The sequence below is a fragment of the Porites lutea genome, chromosome 6, assembly GCF_958299795.1.
Source record: "Porites lutea chromosome 6, jaPorLute2.1, whole genome shotgun sequence".
Taxonomy (NCBI): Eukaryota; Metazoa; Cnidaria; class Anthozoa; order Scleractinia; family Poritidae; genus Porites; species Porites lutea.
The window spans coordinates 3827501-3835000 of record NC_133206.1 but is presented as its reverse complement, the minus strand read 5'-3'; the positions used below and the strand labels follow the sequence as shown (position 1 = coordinate 3835000).

Here is a 7500-nt window from a genome sequence, read left to right as displayed (position 1 = left end):
CAGCAGCCGGGAAAGGTCTTAAAGAAACAAAATGCCCAACAGTCCAAAATGTTTCAAGAATTTCTGCGCAATCCCTTTTTCTGATCCTCTGAAAGTATTATATCATCATTTAGAATTACCAAGCGGTCAGCAAAACAAGAATCGCTTCGCAGCTGAGTAGTTGTGGTTTCTTGGGAATAGAGTATAGTCGGGAGCATAATCAGCAGGAGTCCTCGCAGCATTTCTTTTTACTTGATGAATTCATTTGATAAAGATTTTGCCGGGACTAAATGCTGATGTGGTTGATAGCTTGTTGAATATCACTGTGACTGTATGGTGGAATCAGCTCAAATGGCGTTGTCCTCACCAAATTTCCCCGTAAGTGTCTTATATCCTGGACCTTAAGATGATTCATCATGGCGAGAAATAGCTGAGAAATAGCCATGGCCCGGGCCAAGTTCCCCAGGGGGACCGCCGCAAAAACACTCATCCGGTCTGAGTGACAGTCCCCACCAAGCCTAACCCTTTGTTGTCTGTCTTTTAAAAGTCTGTAATCCGATTCATGGTGGTAGCTTTAGGCATTGCACCCAAGCTATGGTGTTTGGCCACTAGCGTCTAGCTAGCAGTAAGTGCTAAGGTCGTGGGTGATTCAGGCTCCAGGGATTAAATTATACTGTTTAGGATCTGTAGATGATAGAACTGTGGGCTTCAAGGATTTGTTGATGACAACGGCTTCAACGGTATTGGATAATGTGGATGTTACCGTGATTGGTCTCAAATCCTTGTCAAACACAGTCACCGAAATGTCAGGAATGACACCAGGCTTCCAAGCACGAAGACATCTGCATTCTGAGAAGGAAAAGTTCAAGATATAGCGATTGGTGCTGCCAGTGTAACAGCAAACATTTTAAGCATTACCTAGAAGTCCATATAATGTTCTCACAGGTAGAACTTTCCTCGCAACCGATAAATATGTGACAGGAATTGAATAGTCACCATAGGGTACACGAGCACAGTTCGCTAGGGGCATGTTGTCCTTCCTAACAATTAGAAATGTCTCACTTATCTTTCCCTCTTAAAACAGCCTCTTTACAGACATAGTCAGGACGGATACCCAACACCAGGTCACGCCTGTTGTTTGTTCATCATCGTAAACGATGACTACGGACATCACGAGGTGTGGCATTTACTGCGAAATAATACTGTAAATTTCTTCACTACAACTTTCTTGCCTCAATTGTCTCACTGCCTCTCCTTTTCTAATTACTTTCACGAAGTTGTGGTAGATGTTCGCAGATCTGGAAAGATTGCTGCAAATATACGTGAACTTGTCAACGGACTTGAGTGTCTCCTTTTTGACAGTGATAGCTGGTACCACTTACCCCTTCTAAGGGGTAGGCTGGTGAAGAACTTGAGTATTTTTGGTACTAACTGTTAGACCAAAGTTGTGGGAAGCATTAGGAAAGCAGTCGACAGTCGATACTCATTTCAACGGGGACTCGGTGACAGCGTTGAGCATCCAGTCATCTGCGAAAAAGACATCACACACTATAGCCTCTTTGAGCTTGGTCATTGCCTGTAGCCTACCCAAGTAAATAGTCTTTCATCGGTCCTGTACCTAGTAATCAGGATACCACCATCACTTTCTTCCACGTTGCAGAAGAAGTCCGCCGACAAATTGACTGTTAGCATCCTGCTTAACAGTGTGGAGGTAGCGACACAGCCTTGCTTGAGTCCGTTAGTGACTGGAAATGCTTCAGAGGAGTTTCCATTGTCCAGTACTCGAGCAAGCATGTCATCGTGGAAATGACGCACCATACTGTTGAACTTATCTGGACAGCCAAAGTTGCCACGATTTTCCACACTCCCTAGCAGTTGACAGTGTCAAAGGCCTTTGTCAGGTCTATAAACTTTATGTCGAAATTTCTATACTGTTCTTGACACTTTTCCTGAAGTTGCCGTGCAGCAAACGGCACCATGTTGGCAGTTTCACAACCCTTCCAGAAGCCATACGCACTCTCTGGGAAGTGGCCATTGGTTGAAGAGGATTCTTGCAAGGATCTTGCCAGCGATGACTATCAGAGGAATCCCTCCGTGATTGCCGCACGATTGCCTGTTTCACTTTCACTTATATAGGTGGGCAATGGCTTCAACGTCGATGGACTAGGGCGTATTTAGGACGCTGATGAAATATTCCACCCAACTCTCCAGGATGGCGTTCTTCTCACTATGTAGCGTTGTTCCCTCTAGTGGTGATGTTCCAGAGGACTGAGGCCCATAAATGTTCCTCACGGCATTATAGAAGCGTTTAGTTTTGTTATTGTCAGCATCTGCCTTTTTATTGAAACAGGAGTCACAGCGCCTTGAGGTTAGTTGTACATGTTGAGTTTTCAGGTAATTCCCGGCAGTCTGCTCTGCACATCGCCTTTGTCACTCTAACGTCCTGCCTGTCTCTTCTCCAGACGAGAACATAATCGATCAGATGCCAGTGCTTGCCGCGTGGGTGCATCCACTACGTCTGTGTGCAGGTGGGTAAACGATAAACTGCATGTGAGATGCACAGGTCTCCAAAAGTAACAGTCCATTACTGTTACATGTCCTAACCCCATTTCTCCCTATGACTCCCTCCATTGCCCACTCTAGCATGAGAGGCGTAGACAATAATGTGTTTGTCCTACTTTGGCACGCCTTCGATGATGTCTTTTAAGTCCTTGCAGAATTTATATTTCATCTCCTCAAGATTCGTCATTGTTGGAGGATATTTACTGATAACGGGCGTAACGGTTTCCTCGGCGAGAGAGCCGAAAAGCCATGAGGCGATCGTTGATTCCTTAGGGAATTTTGTTAAATGTACTGATCAGATATGTTTTGACGGCAGATCCCACTCCTGGTTGACGATTTTCTTCACTGTAGCGATCGATCGAGAAAAAGCCAGGCTTCGATCAGCTGACTTTTATTTGCTAACCTTGTCTCACTACGCTGGGATATGAATGTTGTATCTGCCCAGTTCTCTTGCAACTAGAGCTGTCCGTCTCAGGTCGGTAAACTTTGGTGCTGTCCATGAGCGTATGCACATTCCATGTGCCGATCGATCGCGATGTGAGCTTTGTTTTCATCTTGATGTTTCGACCGTATAGATAGGATCCCCTCCTGCCGCGGTAAGCTAAGGCAGGCTTTGTTGGGAGCATCTTTTCTAGCCCCTTCCTCAGGTGATGGAGGAACACAGAAGAATTCCTAAAGGGGAATGCTCAGACATTCAGGGGAGATGCCGAACTCCACCGCTCCTTCAGTCCAGTAGCGAACGAACCTAGTATGTTGTGACCACAGCTTCCAGCGGCAGTGAATCTGCACCTGCGGCCTCGTCACACGCCCTTTGCGACAGAGCTTTAAGGATGAGTGGGTATGATATCTCAGTCACTTGCACGTGAATTGGATTAAGGTGTGGAAGAGTTGCGCCGTGTCGTGAGCCTCACTCTCTCGCCCTGAAAGTTTAGGCCCTTGCGCGGGACATAGGCGAGGTGGCTGGAGATAAAGCAGGAAGCTTTACAGCACCAGCTGCATGCGAACCGTTGGTTCATAATAAGCTCATTCGTCCTTTGACGGGCCTCGTCCTGCTGGGTGACTCCACACCATTCTACAATTTAGGGGCCGCAACCAAAATGGCTCAGTTCTAGCTCTTTGATAAGGCAGAGTAGTGAACGTGACCCTGATCTTATAGTTCGTGATGGATGATGGACTTTTATTAGAGACTTCAAGTAGTCTACCAACTGGCCATTTATGGTCTTGTAGTGAGGTTAAGGGGAGACTGTTGAATTCACTCCTTTTCTGAACTGGTAGCCAGGGCACGTTTTTTTGATAAAGGCGTGCAATGGTCGAAACGTCACTAGAACACATCATATAACGCACTGCAGTATTCTGAATTTTTTGAAGTCTATCTTTTTGATATTAAGGTATGCCATATAAAACACTGTTGCAGTAATCTAATCGAGAAATAACAAGAGCATTAATTAACCAAGTAAACATCCTATTGATCTTATTGCTGGACTAGCAATTTTACAAACTTCATTAATGTGAGCACTAAACGACAATTTTTATTCATTATGAAACCTACGTTTCTAGCTTTCTTCTTAAAGTCAATTCCTGTAAATGTAATGGTTGCTTCGTAAACCATGATGGGAAATGATTGTGTAGCTTAGGCCTGTACCAATTGTGCTCGGCAACTTTTCAGCAACTTTTAGCGTTTGGAGCAACTAAGTCGAGCAACCGAGAGTAATTTTTGAGCAAAGTATAGGTTTAGAGCACATATCAAGCACGAAAAAGTCAACGATCTCATAGAAAACTTCAAGGATAGTCCTCTCTGCTAAATGTTTTAGCAACCTTAAAACACACAACCTCTCACTTGTCCACGTTTCGCAGGCCTGAAAAGGAAATTATTACCGTATGAACAATTAATTAATATCCTCAAATCTTCTCCCATATTAGCGAGCGATACTCTAAATCTGGCTTCAAGCAATTTTTCTTGACCATAAGCCTCTAAGCCTGTAAGCCCTGTAAGCTTGTAAGCCCTACAAGCCTGAAAACCCTGTAAGCCCGTACGCCCTGTAAGCCTGTAAGCCCGTAAGCCCTGTAAGCCTGTAAGCCCGTAAGCCCTGTAAGCCCTGTTAGCCCTGTAAGCCCTGTAAGCTCTGTTAGCCCTGTAAGCCTGTAAGCCCTGTTAGCCTGTAAGCCCTGTAAGCCCGCAAGCCCTGTAAGGCCTGTAAGCCCTGTAACCCCGTAAGCCCTGTAAGCCTGTAAGCCCTGTAAGCCCTGTTAGCCCTGTAAGCCTGTAAGCCCTGTAAGCCCTGTAAGCCCGTAAGCCCTGTAAGCCCTGTTAGCCCTGTAAGCCCTGTAAGCCCTGTTAGCCCTGTAAGCCTGTAAGCCTTGTTAGCCCTGTAAGCCTGTAAGCCCTGTAAGCCCGTAAGCCCTGTAAGGCCTGTAAGCCCTGTAAGCCCGTAAGCCCTGTAAGCCCTGTTAGCCCTGTAAGCCCTGTAAGCCTGTAAGCCCTGTAAGCCCTGTTAGCCCTGTAAGCCTGTAAGCCCTGTAAGCCCTGTTAGCCCTGTAAGCCCGTAAGCCCTGTTAGCCCTGTCAGCCTGTAAGCCCTGTAAGCCCGTAAGCCCTGTAAGGCCTGTAAGCCCTGTAAGCCCGTAAGCCCTGTAAGCCCTGTTAGCCCTGTAAGCCCGTAAGCCCTGTTAGCCCTTTAAGGCCTGTAAGCCCGTAAGCCCTGTAAGGCCTGTAAGGCCTGTAAGCCCGTAAGCCCTGTTAGCCCTGTAAGCCCTGTAAGCCCGTAAGCCCTGTAAGCCCGTAAGCCCTGTAAGCCCGTAAGCCCTGTAAGGCCTGTAAGGCCTGTAAGCCCGTAAGCCCTGTTAGCCCTGTAAGCCCTGTAAGCCCGTAAGCCCTGGAAGCCCGTAAGCCCTGTAAGCCCGTAAGCCCTGTAAGGCCTGTAAGCCCGTAAGCCCTCTAAGCCCTCTAAGCCCTGTTAGTCCGTAAGCCCTGTAAGCCCTGTAAGCCCATAAGCCCTGTAAGCCCGTAAGCCCTGTAAGCCCGTAAGCCCTGTTAGCCCCGTAAGCCCTGTTAGCCCTGTAAGCCCTGTTAGCCCTGTAAGCCCTGTAAGCCCGTAAGCCCTGTTAGCCCCGTTAGCCCTGTAAGCCCTGTTAGCCCTGTAAGCCCTGTTAGCCCTGTAAGCCCGTAAGCCCTGTAAGCCCTGTAAGCCCGTAAGCCCTGTTAGCCCTGTAAGCCCTGTAAGCCCTGTAAGCCCGTAAGCCCTGTAAGCCCTGTTAGCCCTGTAAGCCCTGTAAGCCCCTAAGTGACGTTGCCATGGCAACCACTTTTAGATGAAGGAATCTAGCTAATTTTAAATAAGAGTAACCCTTATGTTAATTTCTAATCTGTAAGCCTTGTAAGCCCTGTAAGCGGCTTACACGAAAGCTTACGCTGAAAACCTGTCCGTAAATCGTGCCTGGTATAGCCACCTTGGCCGCCATCTTGGGTCATGCTCCGATTTTCTCATAAGAGGCTTTTATGTCATTAATACGCCATTGACAGGTAAGCTCGGCATGAAATAACTGGTATGTAAGCTTCCTTAGGGCCTCCAACAGCAAGAAACACATTTTTTCAAAAGTCGTTAACGCATAACACGTGACCTCGAGCATGAATCAAGGTCATTTTGTACTGTTCAGACTATTAGGTCGTACAAAGATGACACACTATCTATATCTATGAAATGAATACATTTTTCTCTCGATAGCTCATCAGAAAACCCAAGGAGGAATACAACTCGAGAAATTCTGTTCTCTAACTACGACAAAGACGTTAGACCAAATCAAGGAGGTAGCTATATTCGTTTTGTTCATCAAGATTATAGGAGATTAAATGTTCCTCTTAAATTATTCTACTTGTTTCCCCTTAACATAATTGCCACTCAAAATATTTTGCTTGTTACATATTAAATGTTAACAGGCCTGTGCAATATGAAGAGGGAGTGAAGTGATTATTTCATCCGCCAATTGTATGAAGTTGCCATAGGTGGGAAAACTCCCGAGAAGAGGTAGAAAAAGGTACTAATGGCCGCCCAATGGCGAGGCCGGAAACCCTAGGGAAAACACGCGGCTTATAGGAAATAAAGCTTCCGTAAATAATATTTAACGAATTATCAAATGAAATATATTTACTCAAGGACATTGCATCACTTATCTAGACTGAAAAGAGGTACTTCTTTCGGAGTGCAGCTTCAATGGGTAGGCCATTATAAGGAGCAACATAGAGTTCTAAACTGATGACGTCATAAAAATTAAATTTGGGAAAATATAGTATTTGTCAGGATTTTCTGAAAGGACAACATCCAAGAGGCCTACTTGCCAAAATCAAGCTTTGTGGGGCAAGTTGTCTCTGAGATATTAGCCCAGTAATGCATTGATGACTCCATACAAATCCTTCTAAAGTTGACTTGGGTCTAAACATTTGGCAAGTAGGATTCTTGGATGTTGTCCTTTTAGAATATCCTGACAAATCCCACAATTTCACAAATTTAATTTTTATGACATCATCACTTTTGAACTCTATTGTGGTGGTTTTGGGGGCTGGGGCTAATTGGTCACGTGTTCCTGATTTATTCACATGCCAAACTGAAGATCTTAACTAGAGACCTTTAGCATCAGGCAAACCACAAACCACAGTTACGCGTTTGCAGTTTCGCGTTGCCGAGATTTCAAACTTTAGCAAGGCTTTCAAGAATACATATAGGAATTGTAAGTTTGCAAGGGAGCCAAGAAGGAAGCAGAACGCTTTATGAAGCCTGGGCTCCTCAGTCTAAAAGAGATAAGCAAAATAAAATGAAATTCGCGGAGTGATACGGACTGAGTTAAGTTATGGATTCAGTAACAAGATAGAAAAAAAAATTTAACTCTGGATTGGAACAGAATACTTTCTTTTGTTAGTACGGCAGAAAGGAATATAAAATTGATTTGAACTAGACGTTCATTGTTT

At 45.3% G+C, this 7500-nt stretch overlaps 1 protein-coding gene across 2 annotated transcripts in view; it reads left to right on the top strand.

The window, feature by feature from the left end:
• Nucleotides 1–7500, top strand: part of LOC140941082 (gamma-aminobutyric acid receptor subunit rho-2-like) — a 27495-nt gene that overhangs the window by 5747 nt on the left and 14248 nt on the right. For both annotated transcript variants that reach the window (XM_073390046.1, XM_073390045.1), the window contains exon 2: nt 6263–6345. The gene's annotated coding sequence lies outside the window, so the exon portion shown is untranslated. The remainder of the gene's footprint in view (nt 1–6262; nt 6346–7500) is intronic.